The following is a 13,619-nucleotide window of genomic DNA, read 5'->3' on the forward strand; positions in this document are numbered from 1 at the left end:
TGACTTTCACATGAACTCTGGTGCCCCATATTTGACCACATCCCCTGGATGAGGAGACCTGGTGGCACTCAGAGGAAGGATAGCAGGCTACCAAGAAGAGATATGATACCCCATGAATTTATACAGGGGGAGGAAGTCCCCCTCAGTCACAGTCATAAAGGAGGGAAGTAAGGGGAAAATGGGAGGGAATGAGGGAGGGAGGAATGGGAGGAAAAAAGGGATGGGATAACCATTGAGATGTAATATGAATATAAATATATATGACCCAGCTATTCCACTCCGAGGAATATACCTAGAAGACAATCTTATTTTCAATTTAACAGAAACTAGTGTCCTCCAAAAAGAGGAAACTTAACTTAAGGGAATGTTTCCATCAGGTTGCCTTTAGTCAAGTTTTTAATTCATGATTGACATGGGTCGGCCCAGCCCACTGCAGGTGGTGCCATCCCTAGTTTTTAATTCATGATTGACATGGGTCGGCCCAGCCCACTGCAGGTGGTGCCATCCCTGGGCCACGGCTTCTGGGTTATATAAGAATATAGACTGAGCAAGCCATGGGGAACAAGTCAGTGAGCAGCTTTCCTCCATGGTCTCTGCTTCATTCATGCCCCCAGGTTCTTAACTAGAGTTCTGGCCTTGTCTTTCTCTGATGACTGATTGTCCTGTCCTCCAGAAGTTGCTTTCAGTAATGATATTTTGTTGCTGGAAGAGAACTAGGACAAAGTGTCTTATTTTATTTATAGAATTTTCTTTTCTATGACTCATTGTGTTTTTTGTGCCGTCACCAAGCTTTTTTCTTTATTACAACTCTGTATTATAATTTGTGATCTCATACTGTGACTCTTCCCATGTTAGCACATCTGCTTAGGATTTCTTTATTGAGGTCATTTGCTCATCCATAAGAATTTTAAATTTTATTTTTGTAGCTATATGAATAACATCACTGTATTTCAGTGTAAAGTTCACTGGATTTCTAGGCCACTTCGACTAATATAACCATTTTCCCACTATTAATATAAACCATTGAGCATGGGGCCTATTTCCATGTTGTGTGGTTTTCTTCAACTTGTAGCTTTAGAATAAGTTCCCATTGAAGAATTTTTCCTCCAATGTAGGTTTATTTCTACTTGTTTGGGTTTTTTTTTAACTTGTTGAAAAGGAGGAAATTTTTAGTTTATTCTCAGATAACTTTGTAAATTAATTTTGAATTCTGCTACTCTGCTGAAAGTGTCTGTATGAGGTGTGAAAATAGATATCTTTATGTTCTTTCTCATATTCATATCTCATTAATTTCTCCTGCTTCATTACTGTAGCTGGGACTTAAAACACTATAATGAATAAGAGTGAAGAGAGAGAGGGCACCCTTTTCTCATTCCCAATTTTAGGGAAAATGCTATCTTTTTTCACATTTAGTGTTGCTAGGCAATAGTTTTGCCATCTATCTCTTCACTATGTAGAGGTGAATTCCTTCTATCCTCATTTCACTAGCATTTTTATAGCGAATATGGCTTGCTATGGCCTACACAACTTTGGGATTGACCTAAATGGGCAATGAGGAGTGAAGAAATAACAGACATAAGTACAGAAATGCTGGGATAAAATGAGTCAAGTGCTGTAATCGAGACACACCAGTAGCCTGAAAACTTGATGCCTTTATTAAACAACCTGAATGAAGAGGGATGTTGGCTGATCTCCAGAGGGAGGCTCTGTAGGGCAGTGGTAGTCAACCTGAGGGCCGTGATGCCTTTGGCAAACCTCTATCTCCAAAAAATATTTATATTAAGATCCATAAGAATAGGAAAATTACAGTTATGAAGTGGCAACAAAAATAACTTTATGGTTGGAGGTCACCACACATGAGGAACTGTATGAAAAGGTTGCAACATCAGGAAAGTTGTGAACCACTACTGTAAGGGAACAATTTAAGGCTAAAGTCATCCTGAAGGAGGAAGGTATGGCTGACACCTTCTGCACGTGCTGTCAACAACTGTACTTAGAATAAGGGAAAGCATTGCCATTCCCATGAGTCTGAGATTTAGAAGTCCTTGGCATGACCATGCTAATCCATTCATAAAGAAGTAGTCTTGCTATGACAGGTGTGAAATTTTCCACTGCTTAGTTTTTATTTCCAGTTTTATCAAACCTAGAGTTACCCTAAAGAAAGAATCTCAATGAAGAATTATCTAGAGAGATCAGGTTGGTGTATCAGCTGTCTGTTAGGGTTGTCTTCCTTGTTATATGAATTGAGTGCCTGAATGCAGGCTCATAAGAGCACTAAATATTTAAATAAACTAAATGAATGGACACTAATACATTTATAAACTTTACACATGATGGGTGAAAATAAATAAAATGTTTTAGACTTTTTAAAAACAAAACTAGCAAGAAGTTATAAAATAGCTGTAAAATACAATATTAGCATACTTATGGTACTAACATAAATTCTTGAAGTATGTACAAAAATGTGTGTATGGTGAGTGTGAGTGTATGTTGAATTTTCTAGTGTTCCTAACCCTGCAGTAAATAAATCTAGTGTAATAGATAAAATAGAGCATATAATATATGGATGCACTATTTGAAATCAAACATAACTAAGAACTCTAACATAAAATTTAATAAGTTATTTAAACTCGTTAACAAAATTTACTTATATGGTGAAAGCAATGCAGTTTCATAACTATGTAAAAATCAAGGATATGGATACAAGAGCCTAATACAAAGAATTAAGCTAATGATTGTTGATCTCTTTATTGTGGAGGGTCAAATTAAAGTTTGAGGTTATATTAAAGTTAAGAAAATTTACACTTTTTTTCAGTCATTGATTAGCTTTGTAATTTTTACAGGTTAATTTAACTTCTGAAAAATAGTAAAAACGAATATTTTGAATTATTAATAGGAATATTAGAAAATGTGCATAAATTGATGAAAAACAGTCAATAAACACAAAAGATGGTTATTAGATGACTGTATCAGAATGTAATGTAGATACTGCTATTAGGACAGGATTTTTTTTAAGACATGGTATATTCAAGAAATTTTTCATAAAGTTAAAGCATTTTTCAATGTTTACATTTTCAAAAATTACAGCATAAAATATGCCTTTTTATCATTTTGGCATGGAAAGTTCAACCATTTGTGTTCTAAATGGTCCTCTTTATTTCTGACTATATCTTTGTAATGCCACCCCTCAACCTTGAGGCCTGGGTTTTCACACTGCCATTATGTTTTTATACCTAGAACATCAAATATAGATCCACCCTATATCATCAAATGTAGCTCATTTACACAAACTTTCAGCTAATAAATGTGGCTCAGGCATTAGATTGCTCAGATGTATATGGATACACATCAATGATATGGCTGAACTTTTTGTTTCTTATATCCCTATTTTTATCACTTAAGCAGATAAAACTGACATCTATCACTCTCCTAGAGACACATTCAACTGTGTGAATACACCACTATTTGCAGCCTTGAAGCTTTGTTGATTAACTTCAGAACTACTTAATATTTACTAGCTTACACGTTTTGTGCATTTCTCCTGCTTAAGAATTCATTGCTTAGGAGACTGTCTTATTAATCAAAATAAACGCATATCAATTTTACAAAGAAAAGGAGTAGTGCACTTAAGTTTTAAGCTGACAGACCTAGCTACCACATTTTAAAAAGTTTTTCAGTCAATGATGAATTAGTCAAAACAATAAAAGTCATATGTGATATTATATTGAAGCAGTTATAGATACCTAAAAAAGAAGAGTATATACCCAGAAAGAGTTTACTTGCAACACGATCTAGCTTTATAGCACAACAGGACAAGGTTCCCTTGGCCAATTAACAAGATTAAATTCATGCTTGCTACAATTAATTAAGATAACAGTTAGCTAGTCATAGGGACAAAACTATTATTTGGGATATAGTATTAAACTGTCCCTAAGTTCTTATCTTTATACTCATAAATTATTATATTTTATCCCTCATCAGAGAAGTTTCTATTTTCAATATATTATGATTAATAGAAGGACCCACCACTAGCCAATACTTGTGTCAGCAAAAGAGACTGTAGAGTGCTCAGCCACTCCATAGTGACTTATCCCAAGGTACAAAGTATAGAAGATAATTAAAACAGAAATATTACAATGTAGTGGACACAGTGGATACCTGAAGTGAGGCATTATTTGTTGAACATGACAGGTCATTGAACACACGAATGCATGCACAAGAGCTATACAAGATCCAGCTAACCCAAAGTTCCAGCATGGATGGAGAGTGAGTTCACAAAGTCTCACCCTTAACTGAAAAGCTTTTGCTATTGATGCTCAAGAAGGAGATTAAGTGTTTGATAGATGAGGTCAATAAAAGGCTATGCATCTTTCAGTAGATGATCTTTGATTGGATTCAGTGAGTTTTAGAGACAAACAAAGAAAAGAGCACATGAAGTTAGAAAAGAAAAGTGATGCAATTCACAGGGGAAGGACTAGAGAAGACAGAATGTAGGTGGATTTGATCAAAGCATATTATGTGCTTATAAGAAATTCTCAATTTAAAGAAAGAAACAGACTAGTAGGATTTTTACTGGTATAAAGTATAAAGGCTGTAAGAAAATGAAAAGTAACAGCACAAATAAAAATAGTTTTCAAGTGCATAATATATTTATCAAATACTGACAGTTTTATAGAGATAGGATATTCTGTGTACAAATCACACACCTGATGGAAATAAAAGTTGTAGGGTAAAAAGAAGAGAAGAAGTAGGGTGGAGAGAAAGGAACTCTACAAAGAGTTTCTACAACTTGAAGAGAAACTGCTTTTTACACAGTTAACAATATAGGTAATTTTTCAAGTAACAGGAGGTATCTACTTATTTATAATGTATTTGATAGAAAAGAGTTAAGTTTATAAGAAGTCTACTTCAAGGTTATGTGGTTCAAATGAAAACTGTAACAACTTTGTCAACTTTTAATGTAGGCTTATTAACTGGTTCTTACTTTAACTGAGATATTTCATTATTTAAAAGGCATGCTTAAAGTGAAATTTTTCAGATTTTGCTATTCACATATATTGAGTGATGATCTTTCTAGTCAAGTCAATTTGCATACTGTATTCTCATCTCTTTCTTTTACCTTGCTGATGAGGATATTCAAAGTACACATTTTAAATAATTTTAGGTACACAATACAGTGTTGTTGACTGAACACTGAGTTATACATTACGTATCCAGGATTTACTTATCTTTTATAATAATGTGCACCTTCCCCAAAATTTCTCCATCTCTCTGTCTTACTTGACAAGCACCATTCTATCATCTGTACCTGAGTTTTGTTGGCCCACAAACAGAAGAGCTCTGAATGAGCTCATGAACTATTAGTCACTCCCTGAATGACTTATTCACCTGAAATAATCTAATCATCCAGATTGCCAAATATTAAATGAATAACTTTCTTCTTGAAGGACAGATTATAATATGAGATGTGTATATATATTATATATATTTGTCTCATGCTTAATATCCACTGAATTTTATGCTTATTTATGACTATTTTGGATTGTTGTTGCTGCTTTAAAGATCTTTTAAAATTTTGTGTTTTCTTATTTTCAATTATATGCTCACGTAGATGGGTGAATGTATGTGAAGGCACATGCCCTCAGAGGCCACAGACTTCCAGTTCTCCTGGGGCTGGAGTTATAGGCAGTTGTGAACCATGTAACATGGGTGTTGGAACTCAAATTGGGGTACTCTGAAAAAGCTTTAACTATTGAGTAATTTCTCTAGCCCTTGATAATAACCATTCTGTATTTGATACCAGAAAATTATTGCACAATTGAAGACAATTCCCTTTTTTTCATAATTCACAAACCACATTTTAGCAGGCAAAATTCTTTGCCTGAAAGTAGACCTAAGGAAGAATGAGGAGCGCCATGGTTTTGAGTTCCTGGGAGACCTTCAGGAGAATGAGATCTAGAGGGTGCACTGTATAACCAGGTTTTAAATAGGCTGAGTTATAGTGCTGTGGCTCATGGAGTCAAGTATGTTGGTGCTGGCTATGGATTAGCAAAGCTAGTGGCACGAGGTGAAGGCAGCCATGGCATTACAGGTTTAATTACTGAAGGGCTTTTAAGTCCTCAGGCCTAAAGTGTATGTGGATATCCAGCAAAGATGAAGACTGAAGGGTTCTTTGCTACCTAAAATTGCTGGAATATTTCTTTCCACTGTGAAGCTGGTAGCTCTTCTTAACACTGATATTTGTGTGCCTTGGCCTTGGAGGGTCAGTTATCAAATATTTATTACCTCTTTCTGTAAGGCTATCTGCAGGTTTTGTGCTCCATTGGTTTGGTGCATTTTACTATATTCCAGGTCTCTGAGTATAGTCCCAAGGATATTTTTGCTGTTAATCACTGTTCATTTTCTGAAGGCAGGAAGGTGTTACAGGCATACAATAGAGCTCCTAGTCACCCATGTTGCTAACAATCACATAATTGTTATGAAGTCTCATACAGGATAAAGTTACATGTGCAAAGAAATTGCTGGGTTAAAGTGCAATTCTATGTCTGGTTTCATAATAACTAAACACGATGGAAACATGAGCTAAAATATGTTCCTTTTTACACTTGTGTGTCTACTTCAATGAGACTGTCAGTATTAGGTATCAGCTTGAGTGCATAGAAAGAAGCACAAATGGCTGGTGAGGCTCTGTCAATGTGTAGCTTTTGAGGGTGTTTTAGAGATGACATATGAGAAAGTGACACTGTGGACAATACACCTCAATATAGATAACAAGAGTCCAGTATTCTGTGGTTCCAGATAGAATAACTGAATGGAAGAAGCAGAAAGTTCCTCTCTTCTGGAGTCAGATATACTGACTTACTGCTCTTAGACATCAGAATTCCTATTTTGGTCTTGAGTTTATTGTTGGTTGGTTGGTTGGTTGGTTAGTTTTGGTCATTTTGATGTTTAAACCTGTGTCACTGACCCCTCAAGCTCCTCTGTGGTCTTTACTTTCAGACTGTGTCATTTTACTCACCTTTCATTCTCTGACCTTCCAGCTAAGACTGAATCATATTCATGGGTTACACAATAAGTTTTAGGTATAACAAGCTTATCAACTAAAACACACAATTCTAACTGTAGATTACAAGTCATAATCTAAGGATTTTAATACACCCACCTTATTTCTCTCATTATGCTAGAAAAGGGCTACAATTTACTTTACAGTAATAGTGTGAGTCAGGGTGTAGAGATAAACTGTTTGCCCATCACAGGAAGTTTCAACCATCAAAGGAGTCCCAATGTCTCCATCACCAGGATAGACAATAGTTCTGGAAATAGCTTCAGTAGTTGGGGATGGAGCACATGGGACTCCTTTGATGGTTGAAACTTCCTGTGATGGGCAAACTACTGGTGTTCAACTGGAAACTTCATCCCTACTGACTAGCATCCAGAGTACTGGAAAGTGATAAACATGCTACTGGAGAAAAAGTTTTATCAATTGTGTGTGTGTGTGTGTGTGTGTGTGTGTGTGTGTTAGGGAAAAAACATGAAGTTAAGTTGTGAGGGAGGAGGAAAGAGCATCTGAGAAAAGATTGGGGAGAAAGAGAATATGATCAAAATGTGTAAAATTCTTAAAAAGTTGGTTAAAATGTTTTTTAAAAGAAAGATTCAATCATAAGGACAAGGTATGAGGCTGTCAATAAATATTTTTTTCAGTGTATGATAAAGATATATTCTCTGTAAGATCATAAAAACCAATAAAGGAAATAAGGTTAATAAGAGCTTTGTTACTTTGTGGTCTGTGGGGATGTCAGAAAGATACTTTGTCTTAAGTAAAGTGGAAATAAAACACCTGGAAGAGTAGTTTGTTATGCGCATGCAAAAACTAATCCTCAGTGCTGTAGGAGGGATAAACTTGAATTACTATTTAATTAGGCAACCAGGAAAAATATTCTAAGTGTTGTAAATGCAGCTTTCTACATGTAAGCCTTGCAAACAGCATTTATTGCCTTGGCAAACTCCTGACAGGTGAAATACAAGGATGGGTGAAGGATTTACTTTGGCTCCTGGTATCAAAAGGCACCATCCCTCAAGGCAGGGAAGGCATGGATTGTGGCAGTTGGAGCTTGCTTGTGTTAACCAAGTTTGGCTGGTTAGGGAACAAGATCGTTTTAGATCAAGATAAAGAAGTTAAGTTATTAGAGTTGAGATAGGGTAGATATTGAATCTCATTGAGAAATTTAGACCCACCAAGACAGGAAAGACACTTCAACAAGACAAATGCAGATGGCCAAGTCACTATGAATGTAGCATGTATAAAACTCATTAGTTTCATGATTGTCACATGGTTCTCCCTGCTGTATGTAGTTCGTTTTATACATGTGTGATAAAATAGAAGTATTAAATAAAAATTAATTAATTAAAAAAACTATTTCACATCTTGATAGATAAGGATTCAGAAGCCAGAGATTAAAAAAATGTTGACCACAAGCTCTGAGAACCTGACCCTAGTGCTGTACTTTCACAAGGTAGCACCTAAAGAATTGTTAAAGGTGCCATAGCCTCCCAAAAGAGGTCATCCTTTAAAGACAATACATTTGAACAGAAGAGCCTGCAAGGTACATTCCATATTCAAATCATATCAGACTATAACAATTTCTATGAGACAAAATGCATCTTCATTTTGAAAGGACTAGTAGCAGAAGCAGTAAAGAAGAGAATAAACTAGCTTAGAGTTATCTGAGGGACAGAAGAACTAGGGGAACTTTCAGCAACTGTTATCAATGGAAAGAGAAGCCTTCATTGGACTCAGGGACAGTCCATTGCATCACAGAGGCAGATATAGCTGGAGTAAAGATAAATATTTATGGCTGTTCTCTTCTAATTCATGAGTTGTTTCTTGTGTTTGAGCACAAGACACTTAAATACAAGGAAAATCAATACCGAATACATTCAGTAAGCAGTCTCTTCAAGATTTGCTTCATTATAGGAACATCCATATGGTATTTAAAAAGTGAATATTTCCCTTTATGTTTGTTTTGTTTTACTGATAAGCTATTTCATAAAAGTGAAATAACTCATATAAATATAAATACATTTTCATAAGAAAAATTTGAGAATATATGGGATCACAGCAAGATTATTGTATCTAGTATTCCTTTTTAATGATTTCGTTTATGAATTGCACTTTAAGTTTATTTTTTGTAAGTACAGCTGCAGATTTTCTTTTTGAGACAAGGTTTCTCTGTGTTATCTTGGCTGTCCTGGACTTGTTTGTGGACCAGGCTGGCCTCAAACTCACAGCAATTTACCTACCTCTGTCTCCCAAGGCCTGGGATTAAAGGTGTAAACCACCATTCCAGGCCTGCAAATTTTCTATTTAGATGGGAAAAATAAATTCTCTTCATGTCTCTATATCCTCAGCCACTTGTTAAATGAGAAAGCAGAAGTAATATATATAAATCACAGTAGTTCTAATTCTTTTTTCCAGTTTATACTTTCACAACAACAACAAAAAAATCAATCTTCATTACAAAACATGAACTTTAAGAAACATACATGAAATTGTCCTGAGTCCATTTCAAAGGGATGAACTATTAATCTTCCAAAATAATCACTATTCAAATCTACTCTGCCTTTTGTTCTACATAAACATTTAAAGTTGAACTTTTTTAATTTAAAAAATTTGTAAACATTGCATAAATATATAAAAAAATTGTGACTGTTTAACTTATACTATTTGTTGGAGTTATCTATGTATTTTATGTCCTATTTTATAGGGAATGTATTTTAATTTAGTAAATAATCTGTATTAAGTTTTATGCCTTTTAGCTTGTTCAAATAAGATAGAATTAAAGATAGGATTAAGTCAAATTTATATATTCTGACATTTGTGTATTAAAGGTAGTACTTGAATGTTTTGTAAAAGAAAGAAATTAGTGAAATTCAGTTTGCTCTCAGCCCTTATTCAAGCTGTTATTTTATGCTTATGTGTAAAAAATTGGTTAACTTTTTATAAACTTCCAATTCTCTATGTAAAAATGCAGGAAAAAAAAGGATGTCCTCTAGCTGGAATATTGTTAGTCATCTTTAAAATTAATTACAATGTTAGAATCATTATTTCTCTGCTTACCAAAAAACCCAAGATCCTTTGATTTAATGAAATAACAGCAACCATTCACCACAAAACAGCCAAATAGGTCCCCACGTGTCTCTAAAATGATATCTCCTATATCAAATGCCTGATCCTTCAGAACAAATTTTGAAGTGAAGATGAAGAGTTTGATAAACAAAAATCATGCCATGCGGTTCCTGTGCCTCTGAGTCTGGTGCTCAGCAGGTGGAGATCCGAGAATCATGTGTTCCTGGCTAGCTTCATCGTGAAGCTCTTTCAGAAAATGAAAAATATGAATACAGGGGTGGAGAGCTGTTTTTTTGAAAATATCTCATATTTTGCTCTTTTTTTTGAGATTTCAAATCACTAAATGAAAACCATTATACAATAAACTTATAGATAAATTTGACGAGAGCGGGTTTCAACATTTTCACTTTGGGGCTGAACTCTTGCAGATTCACATCTAATTTATTAACTTGTTTATTTCACTCCCTGATCTATTTTCCTTCTAGGTTGGGTTTTAGCTTATGATATGCTCTGAGCCTTTAGCAGAACCTCTAGCATCTAGTGCAATGGTTCCGTGAGAATGTACTGGATAGGCACCGATATTTTAGCACTTGGTTCTTGGTTGCCACTGCTGTTTGGGCAGGTTTAGACGGTGTGGCCTTGCTGAAGGAAGTACAACAGTGGGGAAAGTTTAATGCCTTGTACCAATTACAGTTTATCCTTTTGAGGATGTGAACTTGAAGCTTCCTGTCCCTAGTGCCATGGCTGCAGCCTGTGGCCGTGTAGCCCCACCATGATGGAGTCTCAGCCCTTTGGAACTATAGGACATCAATAGACAGACCACAGGGTCCTAGAAACCTATAAGAAGAACATTGTGATGGGTGGATCGGGGCCCAGGGGGTTCTGCTCAAACTATTGCACTAACCAAGGACAATGCAATAGTAAACATCGAACCCCTACACTGATCTGCCCAATGGACAGGAGAGTGGAGACTGACTTTGACATGAACTCAGGTGCTCCATATTTGACCACCTCCCCTTGGTGGGGAGGCCTGGTGGCACTCAGAGAAAGAATAAGCAGGCTACCAAGATGAGATTTGATAGCCTATGACCATATAGTGGGGGAGGAAATCCCCCTCAGTCACAGACCTAGGGGAGGGGAATAAGGTAAAAGTGGGAGGGAGGGACGAATGGGAGGATACAGTGATGGCATAACAATTTAGTTGTAACATGAATAAATTAATAAAATTAAAATAAAAAATCTTTCTATATGTTGCTTATGGTCCTGATGGTTCATCACAACATCAGCAAGTAACTAATATGTATATGAATTCCTGTTTTTCCATCTCAATACCACCCCAGATTCATTATATATATATATCCATATTCTCTTCCACATTAAGCATGTGGGAACATGTTTTGCATTAAGAATATAGGGTGTTTGTTTTACTCTTGTGTATCTTTACAGCAATGTTTTGTGATATATATTCCCTTCCCCAATACACTAATCTTCTGTTCCCACTACGCATCTCCTGAATTTTAGCACTGTTTAATATTGTTCCAATAATTTATTTTTTATCACTTTCTCAGTAATAGTTTATAGGTTCATTGAAAGAACCTACTATTATGTGTTTATCTCTGAATAGTGAGAAGACAATATGCTTTGTGGTATTGTATTAAAATTTATCTCAGTTGGAATAGTGCATAAAAGAAAGAATGAGAAAACAGTATGGGCGCAGAGAGAAAACAATACAAAGCCATACTTCTCACAGGGAGTATTTCAAGCAGTACTCAGGTCTATAATTTTTTTCAAGGCAAATAATGAATGTACGGTTCATGTTAAACTCATAACGCTTTTTCTCCTTCCTCAAAATCTCTAGAAGTATTGTGGCATAGTACAAAGAAAGAGTTTCAATAATTGGATTAGCTGGCAAAATGAGAAATAGATTTAGCCACTAATAGTTCTTGCTAAGATAAATCCATCACTATATTCTTGTTGTTTCAGCCATCTTTGCTTTCTTTCTCATCCTCATATATGATATAATACTTATTTAATCACTGACAAGTTTTTATGTTTTGAGTCAGTAAGGATGCAGAAGAAATCAATGTTTTAATTTATAATTCATGGTTCAGGTTGGAATGTGGTTCTTGTTTACATGTATGGCTTCATGACGGTAATGATTTTGCACTACCAGAGGGCAAGTATCAGTTATTTTTTGTTTCTGTTTGTTGATCCTAATAAGTAAATGCAGAACACACTAAGGCTTCACTATATGAATTTTAATGTACTGGTACCTTTTCAAAAGCTTAGATAAATTGCACATTATTTTAACCCAAACACATAATTTTTATATTTGTCTCACAGACACAGACATGATCATCAGCACAGTGTATTACATCATAAGTTTGGCCACAGAAACTTTTATTTGCATAGATAATTGTAGAAACTATTGAAAATTTTGTGGATATAGAAAAAACCTTAGTTAATATTTTGAAGTAACCACATGTACAACTTTTCTTATTGATCTAAACATTGAGAAGCAGTAGTAGAAATATAAATCCATGTTGTCATTAGTCATGTATAGTTGATATAAATCTTTGAAGGAATAATCAGTGCTGACATTTGTTTTCTTTATCATCAATAAACATAAGCCTATAGAGAATATAATTAGCATAATATATTATAGGTCATCAAGAATTTTAAAACAAACCTCACATCTTAATGATCAATCTTCTTTTAGTTCACATTATCACTGAGTTAGAAATGTTTGAAAGTAGGAGTTTCCAATAAAATATAAGATGCTATTAATTTGATTTTGTGATAAACATTAATTTCTACATGTTTGTATGTGAAATTAAAAACATGATCATTCTAAAATAGTATTGTTTATTCAAATTATAGGTTTAAATGGAATCATTGTGCTTTAATCAATATGTCTGATAATCTTATCTACTTGACTTCTTCTACAAGGGGTTATATTAATCTTACTTCATTTCTTTTGCGTGACCTACACTTTCAAATCTATGAGCATTTTGCAGTTGAGAAGCTGCCCCATGTTTCTCAGAACATCTTGGAGTCTCTCCAAATGAGAAAATCTATAGTCTTTGCTCAAGGAATATTATCTATAAAGGAGTGTAAATGAAAACTAGATGGCATGTTTATTAGTTCTGCATTTTAGATCATAAACAACATTCATAAACATTCATAAAAATTAAAATAACTGTCCATCAGTATTTGACAAGTAGAAATTTTTGAAAGTGAGAATAAAATAATATTTCTTAAAAATAAAAAATGAATATATATACTGACCAATTCTCAACTAAAGCAATTTTATATTATCCATAAATAAAATATTTCTTTGAAATAGTGCAACAAAATCATAGAGTTCCCTTCCTTTAAGGCTCTCTTGCACTGTTGCATTTATACATGGTCATCTCTCCTTCTTTGAAAATATAAAGTTCCAACTTTCAGAAATAATCATAAGTTTGAACTGTGTAATATTTAGAGACATGCC

This window comes from Acomys minous (genome assembly GCF_964271855.1).
Source record: "Acomys minous genome assembly, chromosome: 13".
NCBI classification, from domain to species: Eukaryota; Metazoa; Chordata; class Mammalia; order Rodentia; family Muridae; genus Acomys; species Acomys minous.